This window comes from Macrobrachium rosenbergii, chromosome 55 (assembly GCF_040412425.1).
Source record: "Macrobrachium rosenbergii isolate ZJJX-2024 chromosome 55, ASM4041242v1, whole genome shotgun sequence".
In the NCBI taxonomy this organism is placed as follows: Eukaryota; Metazoa; Arthropoda; class Malacostraca; order Decapoda; family Palaemonidae; genus Macrobrachium; species Macrobrachium rosenbergii.
The window spans coordinates 14,507,416-14,524,008 of NC_089795.1; the positions used below are offsets into that span (position 1 = coordinate 14,507,416).

General features: G+C 31.5%; 1 protein-coding gene across 1 annotated transcript in view; it reads left to right on the forward strand.

The window, feature by feature from the left end:
• Positions 1-12,508: 12,508 nt before the first annotated feature.
• LOC136835136 (uncharacterized) overlaps positions 12,509-16,593 on the forward strand; it is a 39,030-nt gene continuing 34,945 nt past the window's right edge. Inside the window, exon 1 of the mRNA XM_067098336.1 lies at positions 12,509-12,606. The gene's annotated coding sequence lies outside the window, so the exon portion shown is untranslated. The remainder of the gene's footprint in view (positions 12,607-16,593) is intronic.

A 16,593-nucleotide genomic window follows, 5' to 3' on the forward strand; every position in this document is an offset into this window, starting at 1 on the left:
ATGAATAAATTACCAAAAATAAATAAAAAAATGAAAAAAGCTAAATAAATTAAAAGCTAAGAAAATTAAAATCTAAAAGTAAATGAAAATAGATCAATAGCCAAAAATGAAAAGAAAAAATGAAGAAAAAATAAAAACAGGAAAAGAAATATATAAAAATAACAAATAAATATAAGTAAATTATTGAAAATAGAAATAAACAAGTAAATATAAGTAACTAATTAAAAATAAATACAAGTAAATAAATATAAACAAAGAAATAAAAAAATAAATAGATAAATAAAAATTTTTAAAATAAATAAAATCTAGTGAGTAAAATAAATGAAAATAGGTAAATAAATCAATAAACACGTATAAATAAGTAAAAATAAATTCTAAATACTAAAAAATAAATAATTAAATAAATAAAGGAAAAATAAAAATAATGAAATAAATACAAATGAATAAACAAATAAACAATTAAAAACAGATAAATGAAAGTTAATAAAATAAATCAATTAAAATAAAAGACAAAAATAAATAAGTGAATTAAAAATAAGTAAAAATAAGTAAATTAATAAAATAAATAAATAAACAAATAAAAAGCAAATAAATAAATAAAAATAAGATAAATACTTAAATAGAAATACAAGTAGGCAAATATAAAATTATAAATAAAAAAATAAATAAATGTGTTAACAAATAAAACTTAATAAATGAATTAAAACAAAATAGAAAATATATTTGAAAAGCTCTTATAGGCCACAAGTATGTTATGAATTACAATACACAGTTGAATGTTGAATTAACAAGTGGGAGGAAAAACTCTCCCAAAATCTTGAAGAGAATGTTTGGCTATCATCTGACATATTTCCTTGTTAGGAATCAGGTGATGTGACTGTATGTGCGTTCGCCGGAAGTGTCCAGGTTCCGGTGGGGAACATGCATTTGTGCGTGTCTTTTTGGCTATGTCCCAAGGTGTGAAGGGATTAGGTATGGGAAAAAGGAATCTTTGGAAAACCAACATTGAACATTACTAAAAGTCTCAGTAAATAAGACTTGTGAATCGTGTTTTTGTCATTCAAGAAATAAACATTGCTGTTGGAGGTAAAACCATTCAGTTTCCCGAACTGTGGATTTTCTCAATTTATAATTTAATATTTGTTTTGTCCAAGCATTTATGGTTGATACCTGTTTTATGAGTAACGTAGGAGGAATAAAATATATCTGCATTTTTATGATTTGGGGTTTAATGTGGAATAAATTTGACTTCTTCAGATGTTTCGCTAAGCAAGAGGACGAAGATGTACTCATTGGAAATGTACTGACTTTGACTTATTTTGACCTTTGTAAGTTACAGACTAAAGCTATATTGTAAATGGTCTTTGGGGAACTTTAATATAACATTTTAATCCATTTCTTATATCTTGCAATCTAGTTATGTTAGATTTTGTCAAACGTTTTAATCCATTTCTTATTTCCTGTAATCTAGTTATGTTAGATTTTGTAAAATATATCATTTTGGGTAAAGCTTGTTTCGCTGTAGACCTGAAAGAAAAGAGAGAGAGAGAGAGATAAAGAAAGAGAGAGAAAGAAATAAAAATGCAGAGTGAGCTGGTACTGAGGTGATATCAGCAGTTTTGCATGGCCTACCAAGACTATCAATAGATGGGACGTCTCGACTTTGTAAGTAACAGGTATGCAATAAAAAACTTCACAAATGAGAAATAAAGAAATTGGCTACATATTTATTAAAAATAAAGAAAATAATTATATAAATATCAAAATAATAAAAAACTGATAAAAAAGAAAATATAAAGATAAAAAATTTATCAAAATAAAAAAAATCAATATAAATAGACAAGTAAAAATTAAATAATAAACCAAAAAATAAATAAATAGGTAAATATAAACAGAGAATTAAATAAATTAAAATAAATAGTAAATTAAGAATAACTCATTATTAAATAAAAATAAATAAAATAAATGAATATATAAATAAAAACAATTAAATCAAAGTAAAAAGTTGAAAATAAAATAAAACTAAAGATGAATACAAATAAAAGTATATAAAATGTAAAACCAATAAAAATTGTAAAAACTATATAAAACAGCAAATTAGTATAAAACATATAAAAAGGAATTTAAGAATTAAATAAAAATTAAAAATAATGATCAACATACGTGAATAAAAAATAAATAAACATAAATAAGTCAATAACAATAAAAACAACTTAACAAATGAAAATAAAGAAATAAAAATGTATAACGAAATACAAAAATTTAAAAATTAGTAAAAATAACTAGTAAATAAAAATAAATAAGTATATAAACTAAATGAATTAATTAATTAAAAGAAAAAACAATAATTAAAAATAATAAAATAAATAAATAAAGGAATAAAATTACATAAACAACTGAAAATGAATAACTAAATAAATGAGCAAAACCAAAAAAAATCCGAAAATAAATGAAGATAAATAAAAAAAATAGAAATAATAAGGTAAAAAATAATACCACATAAAAATAAATATATGAAAATAAATGAATAATTAAACAAATAAAACATAATAAATAGAATAAAATAAATAAAATATATATAGATTTATTGAAAATAAATGAAAAAATGAATATATAAATATTAAAAGTCATAAAAAATAATTTAAGTAAATAAAGGAAATAAATAAAAGTAATTAAATAAATATAAATTAATAAATAAATTGAAATATTAAAATATAGATAAATGAAAGTTAATCAAATAATTCAAAGAAAATAAAAATAAAAATAAATAAATGAATTAAAAATAAATAAATAAAAATAAGTAAATTAACAAAATAAATATATAAACAAATAAAAAAGTAAATAAATAGAAATAAAAATAAATAAACAAATAAATACAACAAATACAAAGGCAAATATAAAAAATAAATAAGAAAATAAATGAATAAAAAGTTAAACAAATGAAACTTAATAAATAAAATAAAATAAAGTAATTAATTAATTTATTTTATTTACTTATTTATATGTATTTACTAATTATTTTCATTAATTTTAAAATTTTTGTAATTCATTATATATTTTAATTCCTTTATTTTCATTTGTTAAGTTTTTTGTTATCGATTTATTTATATAATTTTTTGCATATATGTTGACATTTATTTTTATCTTTTACTTTATTTCTTATATTCATTTTTATTTTTTTATACATTCTTCCTTTTTTATACAATTTTTACAAATTTTCTGGATTTTACATTTTTATACATTTATTTTTTTTATATTTTTCTTTGATTTATTTATTTTTATTTATTTATTCATTTATTTCATTTATTTTTTAAATAATTCTTCTTTATTATTTATATATTTATTTATTTGAGTTCATCTAATTCACTAGTTATTTTTAGCAATTTATTCATCTTTTTGTTTATTTAATTACTTTTTAGTTATCTAATTACATCTTTATATTTATTTATATATTTTGATTGATTTTTATATCTATATATTTATCTTTTTTTGTTTTTCCGTTTTTTTTAATAAATTTATTTACTAATAATAAATTGAGAAAATAAATATATAAATATGGAAAAAATAAAAAACGAAAAACAAAAAAGCTAAATATATACAAATAAAAATCAATCAAAATAAATAAATAAATATAAATATGTAATTAGATAACTAAAAAGTTAATAAATAAACAAAAAATTACTAAATTGATAAAAATAACTTGAGAATTTAATATACTCAAATAAATAAATATAAATAAATAAAGAAGAAATATCAAAAAACAAATAAAATAAATTAATAAAAAAAATGAAAATAAATAAAAGTAAAAAAATAAAATATAAAAGTATAAAAAATGTAAAATCCAGAAAATTTGTAAAAATTATGGAAAAAATGAAAAATGTATAAAATAAATTAAAAGGAATATAAGAAATAAGTAAAAAATAAAAATAAATATCAACATATGTGGACAAAAAATAAAAAAATATAAATAAATCGATAACAATAAAAAAACTTAATAAATGAAAATAAAGAAATTAAAATATATAATTGAATACAAAAATTTAAAAATTAATAAAAATAATTAGTAAATAAATACAAATAAGTAAATAAAATAAATTAATTAATTAAAAGAAACAATGAAATGATAATGAAAAATAAAAGGTAAACCTAAAATCTAATTAAATAAAAAGAGATACACAATAAAATCAAAATTTAAAATAATTAAAAATAATCAAATAAATAAAAAAGGAATAAAAATACATAAACTAAAAATAAATAACTAAATAAATGAGCAAAACCAAAAAAATAAAAATCTAAAAGTAAATGAATAGATAGAGCGGAAAATATAAAAAATAATTAATAATAAATAAAAACACATAAAATAATGTTTAAAAATAAATAAATAATTAAAAAAAAACAAAATTTAATGAATAATATAAAATAAATAAAATATATATAATTATTAAAATTAAAAAAGAAAATAAATAAATATAAAAAATTATAAAAAAATAAAAACGGAAAACAAAACAGATTAATATATAGATAAAATAAAATAAAACTAAATAAATCGATATAAGTAAATAAGAAAAAATTAAATAAATAAACAAAAAAATAAATAAATAGATAAAAGTAAATAAAGATTTTAATAAACTAAAAAACAAATTAATAAAGATAAATAAATAAAGAAGAATTAATTATCTGTAAAAGTAAATAAAATAAAAGAATAAATAAATAAAAATAAATCAACCAAATTAAAAATCTAAACAAATAAAAATAAAAATAAATGAAAAATGAAAGTATAAAAAATGTAAAATCAAGAAAATTTGTAAAAACTATATAAAAAAATAAAAAATTTATGAAATAAAAAAGGAATATAAAAAATAGGCAAGATATAAAAATAAATATAATCATATGTAAATAAAATTTAAATAAATAAACATAAGTAGATAAATAATAAAAACAACAAAAATGAAAATAAAGAAATAAAATGTGTAATTAAAAAATAAAATTAAAAAGCTAATTAAACGTAATTAGCAGATAAAAATAAATAAATAAACTAATAGATAAATTAATTAATTAAAAGAAAAAACAATAATTAAAAATAAGAGATAAACCTTAAAAGCTAAGTATATAAAAATTGATACACAATAAAATCAAAATTTAAAATAATAAAAAATAATAAAAAAATAGTCAAATAAATAAATAAAGGAATAAAAACACATAAATAACTGAAAATATATAACTAAATAAATGACCAAAACCAAACAAATATAAATATAAAGTGAAAAATAAAAAATAAATAACAACAAACAAAACATAAAAATAAATATATAAAATAAATCAATAATTAACCAATAAATTTAATAAATAGAATGAAAAGTCAGAAAGCATATGTATAAATATATATATATATATATATATATATATATATAAATATATATATATATATATATATATATATATATATATAAATAAATATATATATATAAATATTAAAAGTAAATAAAAAATAAATATTTAAATATAAAAAATATAAAAAAAAAAAAACAAAAAGATAGATATATGGATAAAAAAAATAAATATAAATAAATAAAGCAATATAAATAAATAAGTGAAAATTAAATAAATTAAAATAAATAATTCAATGAATACATAAATCAAAGTAAAAAATTTAAAAAATAATTAAAAATGAAATGAGGGAAAAATAAAAGTATAAAAAACTATATAACAAAGCAAAATGTATAAAATAAATAAAACTGGAATATAAAAAGTAGTAAAAAAATAAAAATAAATTAAAACATGTGAATAAAAATAAATAAATAACAATAAAACATCTTAACAAAGGAAAATAAAGAAAAAATATGTAATAAAATAAAAAATTGAAGAAATAATTAAAGATAATCAATAAATAAATAAAATAAATTAAATAATTAAAAGAAAAAATAAAACAATAATTTAAAGATAAAAAATAAACGTTGAAAAATGATAGCAAATAAAATTGAAAATAAAAATAAATAAAAATAATCAAATAAATGAATAAATTACTAAAAATACATAAATAAATGAAAATAAATTGCTAAGTAAATGAACAAAAACGAAAAAATAAAAATCTAAAAATAAATGAAAATAGGTAAATAGCTAGAAATGAAAAGAAAAATAATAATAAAAAAATAAAAACAGAAAAATAAATATATAAAAATAAGCAAATAAATATAAGTAAATCATTTAAAATAGAATAAAACAAATAAATATATGTAATTAATTGAAAATAGAGATAAATAGATAAATATATATAAATAAATAAAAATAAATAGATGAATACAAAATTTTGAAAATAAATAAAGACTAGAAAGTAAAATAAATGAGAAAAGGTCGAAAAATAAATAAACACTTGTAAATAAATAAGTAGAACTAAATTCTAAACACTAAAAAATTTATAGGAATAAATTTTAAAAATTAAAAAAAATAATATATATAAATAATAAAGAAGATGAAGATAAAGAGAAATAAATCAATAGATAAGAAATGAATTAGAATAAATAAATATATAGAAATTTAAAAAATAAAAAATAAATAATCGGAAGTAAATAAATGAATAAAGATAAACAAATCAATGAAAATAAAAAATAGAAAAATATTCAAAATAAATAAGTAAATATAAGTAAGTAAATAAGAAAATGTAAATAAACGAATAAAAACAAATAAATGAAAATAAAAAGTTACAAATAAATGAAATTTAAAAGAAAATTAACAAATATAAGTAAAATATATGAATAGAAATAAAGGGAAATAAATACACAAATTCAACAGAATAAATAAGTAACCTTTATTTTTAATGGAGCAAGAACCAAATGGAGTGGTGTACTAACAAGTGGAAAATTTGGTGATGAGGTCCACTCGGACCCACGTTCGTGGACATATTCATGAAATCATTAGAAGTGAGCAATCTAGACAACTGCCCTTTATCCTTCGGCCCACTTTTATACTGGAGATACGTGGATGACATGTTTCTACTTTTTTAACATGATTTTAATATTGACTCTTTTCTGGAGTCCATCAATTCCCAGCACTACCGTAATATGAGATTTAGCCTGGAAAAAGAGTCGGAAAATAAGTTTCTATTCTTGGATGTGTTGGTTTCCAAGAATGACCGGGGCTTTAGTACAGACATTTTCTGTAAAGGATGAATTTTCGCAGTTCATGCTACTTTAGTTTTAAGTTAAACTCGATTGCCACCCTCCTCCAGACGGCGTTCACACATACATCTACGTGGGTAAGTTTCCGTGAATAAAGTGTTGAATTTGGAAATTATTTTAAAACAATGGATTTCTAGTAAACTTTTTTTTCAGGTACTTGAAGGAAATGCTCTATCGGAAAATGATACCTCCTATCTCCATCAGCACTGTACCCAAACTAAAAATGTACATGACGATAATTTTAAAAAAAATTAATTGACGTGATACACAAAGAATTACCAGCCTTAAACCTAAAACTTATTCCGGAGACCCCGGTCGCAATTGGCTCTTATTTCGGATACAAAGATAAGCTCAGTCTATTGTTTATTCAACGTTGCGTATAAATATAATTACCCAAGATGTAGCCGTGGGACCTATGTGGTTTGTACAAAAAGACTGATAGGAGTGCGTATGGATTGTCATAGAGGACTACATTACAGAATGGGGAGTAGGCTGTCCAATTCGGAACATCTAATATACGCGACGTTTGAAGATTTGTAAAACTCACATAGATAGCAAAAATTTTCAGATTATTGGACAAGCACAAAATGAAAATGGACTGCATATTCCAGAATCCATGATGATCAAAAACCTAGCTCCATTGTTAAGCTAGCAAAATGCCTCTACTTATATAACTGTATGTTCATAAATGGCATTTTACACTTAGTCTTTTATTCCTTTGTCTCCTCTTAACGGTTTTCCGTTTTAGTTACTCTTTTAACCAGCCAGGTGGGCGGGTGTTGGGTTTTGGAAAATGCTTTTTATTTGCCTTTAAAAACGTTAAAATGTTTTAATCTTTAAATTTTTAAATCTTGTGATTTTTATAGTTTTTTTACTATTATTATCTTACTTTTAATCTATCTTCGTAACTATTGGTGCCTATATAATACTTCCATGTGTTTATCAAAACACAGTGATTCTTAAAGTGAAATGGTGTTCATTGTTTCATATATTATGTGTGTTTATGTATCCGCACAGTACAAATCCTTTTGAGTGGCTCAAGTCAAGAATAGGGAAATGGGTGGAAAATCCTTTTAAAACTGGTTTCATACTTTTATGTTTTTCCTGGATAATCTGGTTTGAGATATTTTCAGAGATAGGTAGCGACAGCTACAGATACTTTAGCCTTGTGATTCTGACTTACTGGGTCCAGGGAAACATAAACAAGAGAAAAGGGGGTATTTCATATGAGTGTAAGGCTCTTACTACTGAAGGGAAATATTACTTAAACACGTGGGTCAACTTACAGGAATATATTTACATAAAGAAAATTAGTACGGAAAATGAGAAATGCAATTAAATTATTGATCTTGAAGGGGATTCCCTAACGGGATGAATGAAACTGGGGGATTCCACACAGTCCGAGAAGATTCCACAATATAGGTCCCTCTGAAATGAGAGATACACAAATTATACGCCAGTAACGAAACAGACAAAAGGATAATGAATTCAAAGATGCACTGAGAGTGCCAATGGGCTTCGATGAGTTAATAATGGCTTAGCACTGCCGACACTCGAGTAGCACCAGTGAAAGTTAACAAGAGATTCGGTGATTACTGGCACTCAAATTAAGTAATTTTATGAGAAAAAGTGTGACTGAATGGGCGTCTTTTCAGAGCACTTTACCGAAGGAGATTTGGTTCCAGCGCAGAAGGCGGTCCGTGGATGACTTCCGATTTCCGAGGGAAGAATGCAACCTTCCACGTGGTAGGATGCAGGGCTCCGACGGAGAGGGCAACACGTGGGGAACTACACAAAGCGCCAGGTAAATGGAGTGGGTTATCGATCGGGCCAGCAGCGAAAGGAACACGTGGTTGGTGGTTGAAGTGCACGAAGGTAAAAGTATACTGTGAAAGGCCACGTGGTTAGATGGAGAAGTCGTGGGCTAAGGGCATCGTCCAGCCAAGGGCGTGGTGGTGAGTGTGTCCGTCTGTTCTTTAACCCATGTCGTCCAGCGCGCGTCTGAGGCCGAGCCCTGGTCTGTTTGTCGCTTTTATGCCCTCTCCTATGGGCAGGGGGCAATGTCCAGGCACATAGGGAGGTGAGTCATTTTCAGCTGATGTCCGCAGCTGGGGCTGGGGTTGCCTGGAAAGAATCGGCCAGACAGATTCGCTTTTGCCTCGAATAAGGAATTATCTACTTAAAGGAGTGGCCTACAATCGGTTCTAATCCCTAGTATTCTGACCGTGCTAACCCCTGGTCCAGCTCAGGCTGATAGATAGGTAGGCACGCATGTCGATAGACAGATATGTCTATCAATCGATCGGCAGACAGTAAACGAAAAAAGGGGGAGCAATTTTGCTAGCGAGTTCTTGCTAATTATAATACCTAAATGACTTTTTAGCATAAATTAATATGAATATCGTCTCTTCTGCCGTTTGATCATATTTTTTTTTTTTGTCCTGCATGTAACCTTTCGTATGGTATAGCTGAAGTTTCCTGGTTTAAAGTTCATAGCTGAAATTGTTCTGCAATGAAACTGAAATTACATGATGCTCTATGGTGTAGGAGTTTTTTATCATCTCTATAGATATTATTATCCTAAATTATTTGTTTAGAATATATTGTTTTATTAGTAATTAGTTTGATTTCTATGGGCTAATTGAGAGGAAAATGTCTGACCCGCTGCAAAACTGGTGTAGGTTATTTGCCTTATATGTGATCAAAATTGCTAGCTTATCTGCACTTGCCATCAGTTCTCCCAGCGTCATTATTTCCACACCACTAGTATCCTGCCTAACCTTTTGCTTTTATTTAGTGTAACGGGCTTAACAATAAGTGTGCAGTCATGTGTTTTACGTTTTTAACTAAAAAGAAATTTTAATACTGTATTTAAGCCATTCATTTGCTTTTTTTTTTTTTACTTTACTCGGAAACGTGAGAGGTGGGGAAGGTAACTAGCAATTCCAGTTCTGTTTCCTTGTCAATTACACGAAAACAGTGGTTTGTTGGTCCTTCTTCATGAGTGCTCACCCAATGAGCACAATTGCGGGCACAATATGCAGCAAGTCCTGTGCACAACAGATCTGTTATTTCACGGAATGCTGCTCTAGAGCAAAATCCCTCGCCAGCGCTCAGTCTGTCTGCTTACAGAAGCAGAGATTTTAAATAACAAAGGGAATAAAGAGGGATGTAAGTAAACAGTAACATGCCATAGGGGATACGGACCCACAGAATTTGAGAAAATCGTAAACCACTGCTTCTGTGTGCAGATAAACTGCTTGAAGTTTTTTTTCAGATTGATCAAAAATGACTACAGAAGAGCAAGAGCCAAAATCAAGTTCCTACCTGTGGTTTCTGGTTCCTAAGCGCTGACTCCACAAACACAGTTGCTTGCGCATTACACTATTCGCATGAGGTGCAGAGCTTTACAACCCTTTGTTTTTTGTTTTACAATCTCTGCTTCTGTAAGCAGATAAACTGCCATTTTTAGTAAATATACTTCTGTTTCCAGATTTGTCGAAAGAATAAGCTGAAAACAGGAAAGAAAACTTAAACAAACACTCTTTGTGACTAGCTTTCATGCTCGTAGGACGTGTCTGTGAAGTGCTCTGTGTAAAAGTGCCTGACTTGCGCGATGTTCAAAGTGAATACGAAGAAGATGAAGGAAAATAGAAAATAAATACTATAGAAATTAAATCAAGTATAGGAAAGATCAAACTATCATACAAACATTATCTCATAATTATGGAAACAGCACATAGGATGGAACACTAAAAAAATACTGGAGAAGGATGAGTCAACCCAAATCGAGAGTCAGTAACCTGCAGGCATTGTTCAGAGGAAGTTGATGATGAAGGAGCTTACTGTGAAATGTGTGATGCATGGTTCCACTATGAATGTTCAGGTATCGAAGTCAGATACACACCCATACTTTGGAGTGACAACATATTGTACACAACATGAGTAATAATTGCAAGAAGCCTGAACAAAGAACACACAAAAAACTCTTTGAAGATGAACTTGAAGAAACAAAAGAAAACACAGATATTAACAAAGCTGATTCAGGATTCGGCTCAGAAAACTAGTGACTTAATGATCAACATAGATGGAATCCAAAACAAAATTGACATTGTTGATAAAGATGTAAAGACCATGACAAACACGGACAAAACTTGTGCTGAATCACTAAAGACAAAAAGTGCTTCTGAACAAATCTACAAACGAAGAGAGCACAGCAGCAAATGAAAAGGGACAAATTATGAGTAAAATAACGACGCCAGTTGAACAAGTTAAAGCAACAAGAGATGGACACTTATTTGTAAGACTTCCAGACAGGAAAACGTAGAAAAGGCAAAAATAGAGATTCAGGAAATCAGCAATATATCAGTAAATGAGAAGGATAAACTTTACCCCGAAAATAAAAGTAGTCTATGAGCCGAAGAATGAAGATGACATTGCATTGTCGATAACATTGTAAAGAAAAATCCATGGACAGGTAACATCATTTCTGAAAATGACGACCTGAAATTTTGAAAGGAAATGATAGCCAAAGATGACAAATATAAACATTACATCATCAGATGCACACCACAAACAGGAAAGGCTATCTATGATAGAGGTGACAAATTGTGTAGCCTACACTGTATAGCCATTGCAAAGTACACGACAATTGCATGCCCTATGAATGCTATAAATGTCAGGAATTTGGTCATATCGTAGCCAACTGTAGAAATGACCAAGTTTGCCCTAGATGTGGTGAAAATCTAAAATCAAATGAATGTGCCAGCATCATCTTCAAGCATAAAAATTGTGTAAAGAGAGCCCATAGTGATACTAAACCTAAAACATATGATGGCAATAAGTGCACAGTATATAAAGAATGTATCAAAGGTTAAAAATAATACGGATCATGGCTTTGATTAATGATCTATGCAATGTAATAAACATACAGTACATATGAAATAAAACTAGTATACAAGAACAAACCAAATATAAAAAGAACTAAAGATCTATTCCACTGGAGTTAGTCTGATTCTGACGAGAAAACACGGAAAGACAATTATAAAATATAAGAAGCACCTTATTTTGAAAACGTACAAGTGCCCGCCAGAGAAGGAATTATCCCTGTGGAGGGCTGTACAATTCATAAAACCAAACAAAAGTGAACCAGGGTCCAGTGAATTTGGACCCCTAAACTGTAGGATTAGCTGTACAACTATGCTATAGTTAACCTTTCGAATTTCGTGGCCAAGAGAAAACGGAGTTCTCCCTGTGCCTCTCAAAATAAGAAACTTCAGACTCAGGTCCACAGAGACACAACAACGGCGCCAAAACAAATCAAAACGCGTGGCCTCCTCCGAGTGTCTCGTTTCGGTCAACTTCAATCAAGTCTGAACAGAGCCAAGACGAACTGCGGTAGAAGCCAACACAACTCAGCTCACTGTCAGCGGTAAGTGTGAGTTGAGCAAGCAACCAAAACTTTAATCCATGACGTAGATTAGGCCCAGGCCAGCCTAGGTACCCTGCATGGAATTCGTACAGGGCTGCCGAGGCGACCTGAACTCTTGGTGGGCTGGGCTACTTGCATATAGGCCTCGGAAATAGTACCTGCAGCACATTTTCTTGTTAGTGTTCTTTGAGTGTAAATTAGGTTACGTAGGCTGTTGGACCTGGTAGTAAATTTTGTTGTGAAACTTGCCTCGGCTCATTCATCTTCCCCTTTAAGAGGTAGGCCTATTGCCATCGGTGCACCTTACGGGGTGCACTGTGGGCACTACTAAAGGTTCTTTGCAGTGTCCCTTCGGCCCCTAACTGCAACCCCTTTCATTCCTTTTACTGTACCTCCATTCATTTTATCTTTCTTCCATATTGGTGAAACTAGGCTACAGAATGGCTCCACACGAACTGTTACCTTGGGAATTGAGATTTCCCACACTTATAGTGTTCTGATGAAGGAGGGGGTTGCTTATTGTTGGTCAAGGTAATTCTAAGCCGGCTGTCCGCGGTGAGCTAGACTGGCAATTGGCGTTTTTCTATGTTATTTTACTTGATTTACAAGAATCTAAAGTAATATTTTGTCGCCGGTTGTAACTAGTCTGTGATTGACCTTTGAACTTACACGACTTGAATTACCTAACGCAGGGTAGGTCTAAGCTGGCATTCCGCGGCAAGCCCGCCTTTCCTCCATAGCTAATACGGCAAAATTGTAACCAGTAAACACCTCTAGGTGCGTTATGTTGGTATTTTTAGTAGTGTTTACTGGTTACAATTTTGTAATTAGCTATGGAGGGTGGGGTCTTGCCGTGGAATGCTGGCTTAGACCTACCTCATTAGCCAATTCAAGTCACAGAGTCTTCATAGGTCAATGACAGCTTAGTTACAACTGGGGACAAAATATTACTTTAGATTCTTGTAAAGCAAGTAAAATAACATAGAAAAACGCCAATTGCCACAGTCTAGCTCACCGCGGACAGCCGGCTTAGAATTACCGGCTAGGGAGCCATATGTTCAAGAAGGAACTGAATGAGGAAACCTATTATAAAAGGAACTATACTAACCCAACCTACCCTACCCTACCCTAACCTAACCTAACCTACCTAGCAGGCCGTGTTACTCAGCCCGGCAGGGGAACCCATTGTGAATGAAACCACTTTTTACCAGAAGTTCCTTTATAATACTGCGGTGTGATAGTATTCCAGGATGCCCATATGCAGTAACATATCAGTTATGAGGTTAATTACAGTCGACCGACAAAAATAACGGTAAATTCTTGATGAGCAACCAAAGTACTGTAGAAAAAATCAGTTTCCAAATTAATACCCCATATGGAGCTGTTCTGTAATCCTACCCTCCTAACAATTGATTCATAGTGCAACTGCAGGTTTTCCTCCTGTTACACCTTTCAAACCTACCTACTCTCAATTTCTTTTCCAGTGCTGAATGACCTCATAGGTGCCAGCACTTGGCCTGTGGCCTAAACTCTATTTGTTCCGACACGACATACAAACCGTCAGTCCTTTACATTAGGAATTACTATCAGCGTAGGCTGGAAATGGCCGTTAAACTCTTGAGCAAGGTGGTTAGGTAGTAACTGCCGCCGGGTAGGCGGGAATACCCACCTGCCCGTATGTAAACATTCCAGTTTGCTTTCGGCCGTCATGCGTTGCAGACGTGGTTTCGGATATCTTTGCCTGACTGTCGTTAAGCTCTTATTATCCCGGTGGGATCTCTGTATTTTTGTATATACTGTATTATGTGTTTGATATTTATTATTACAAACCCACCGATTTGTGATAACCTTGCATAAGCCGCTGTGTCTCGGGTTTGACGGCCAAGGGCGTATTTAGAGAAGTGTAACCGAGGGGTATTGCTTCTCTTCCAGTAGCCCTTTATTTAGATACTGAGGGTGTTCGCCTGTACGTTAGGAGATATTAGACTGGGATGTAATATCTTCGCTTCCCTACATTGATCGGGACGTAAGTATTCGCTTCCCATCCTGGGCTCCCACCCTTCATGTACAAGGGGCATGACTACTTCCTTCCTACTTGTGATGAGTATTGTTTTCGCCGCCTGTGCCTAGAGTTGCAGTTGGGGGAAGGTTGCGGGCGTCGTTGGTAAGCTCTGCTTCCACGGTGCCCTTGGTGGCCTCCCCTCCGTCCTTCTCTCTCCCTGTAGATTCTTCCTTATCTCTCCTTTGGTAGAGATCTCTCTCCTTCGCCCCTCTTTCGCTCATCGGGCAAAGACCGTGAGGAGGAGGGGGAGTGCAGGCAGGCGAGCGACCTCTTCTAGGGGCCTCGCTGTGTAGGGCAGATCCTCGTAACAAAAAGGAGTCTCCCTCTACTAATCATCTTTGCTTTTTCTTTCAGGTTGACAGTGAGCATCACAGACGTAGCAGTAGTTGGCTGGATATCTTGCATGATGGAGTCCCGACGTTCATTCATTGTCGCTTTGGGACCGACCACAGCACCTGGTTGGAATGACAGTTCCATGTCGGGATCGTTCCGACACTGTTCCCGCCGATGTGGATCGATTGCTGCCATTGCTGGCCTTCATGTATGAGTGGCACTGCCTCTGGCGTATCTTTGGTCCATCTGCTTCTGCTGTTTCCTGTGTTATGCTTCTGTTAACTCAACAACAGTCTCTGAGCAGCTCTTCCTGGTCTCCTGCCGCAGCTGCCCTGATCATTCTTGTCGCTGCTGGTGACTTTCATGTGACGTTCCTGGCCGTTGCTGTAGCTCCTGCCTTCCAAACTGCTTCCGTAGCTCCTGCATCGGCTGTCCTGATCGTGCCTGTTGCTTCTCATGGTGGTCATGCCCGGGCCACTTCTCTTGTGTTCCTGCCAGCTACTCTGGAGGTCACAATGTCCGCCATCCTGTAGAAGTTGTCGGAGTGAAGGTGAAGGAAGTCCACCATCCTGGAAGCGGCGTTCCTGGCCATTGCTGTAGCTCCTGCCCTCCAAACCGCTGTCAGCGTAGCTCCTGCATCGGCTATCCTGATCGTGCCTGCTGCTTCTCCTGGTGGTCGTGTCCTGGGCCACTTCCATTGTGTTCCTGCCTAGCTCCCCTGGAGGTTACAATGTTTCGTGTCTACCAGCCTGTAGAATACGTTGGAGTGAAGGTGAAGGAAGTCGCCGCCGCCGTCTTCTTCGATTTCGTCTTCTGCTGCCTCTTCCTTCCTATCCTGAGGCCCAAGGAGGTCCCAGAATCTGGACAGACCTCCATCGGCTGAAGGAGAGGAAGACTGCTTCTTTACCCTTGATGCCGTTGGACATCTAGAGACTGCCTCCTTCTGAGGAGGCAGTGGGTCTCTCATTGGCTCTTCCCAACCTTCGGGTTAGGAAACCAATTTGCATACCCTGGTTTTTGTTTGGGAGCCACATGGATGCACAGACCTCGGTCTGTGATCCTGTTCCCAGTCCTAAAGGTTCCGCCTCTAAGACAGGGGCTGCTTCGGGTGCTTGTTCGCGAGCTGCTCTGAGTACTTGAGATTCTATGGAATATCGAGTATCCCAATCTGGTCTGGAGAGTACTCTCCACAGCCCAGTTCGGGAGCAGTGCAAGAGAAAGGGCCGAGGCACCCAGGTGTCTCAGCTCTTCCTGCCAGCACCACAAGCGCTCCTGAGTGCTTACCAGTGCTCGGTCGAGTCCCCAGCCTGGTGTCTTGATCCTATCGGTTCAAACACCAGAAGAAGCAGGGAAGAGATTCCCTTCGGGAGTCCTGCAGGACTTCTAAGGGACTGACTCTTCCAGGAGACAAGTTTCTTTCGTTGGCTCTTCCCGCCCCGGCGGATCTGATTCGGATCGCATTCTCCTGTGGGGTCTGGCGTTTCGGGGCCGGAGAGCGCGGCCTCAAGAGGCTGCTCCCTCATTTACAGTCTTGGAAGTCTGCTTCTAAGACTGGTTCTGTGCCTGGCTCTTTTTGATTTCTTAGGAAACCA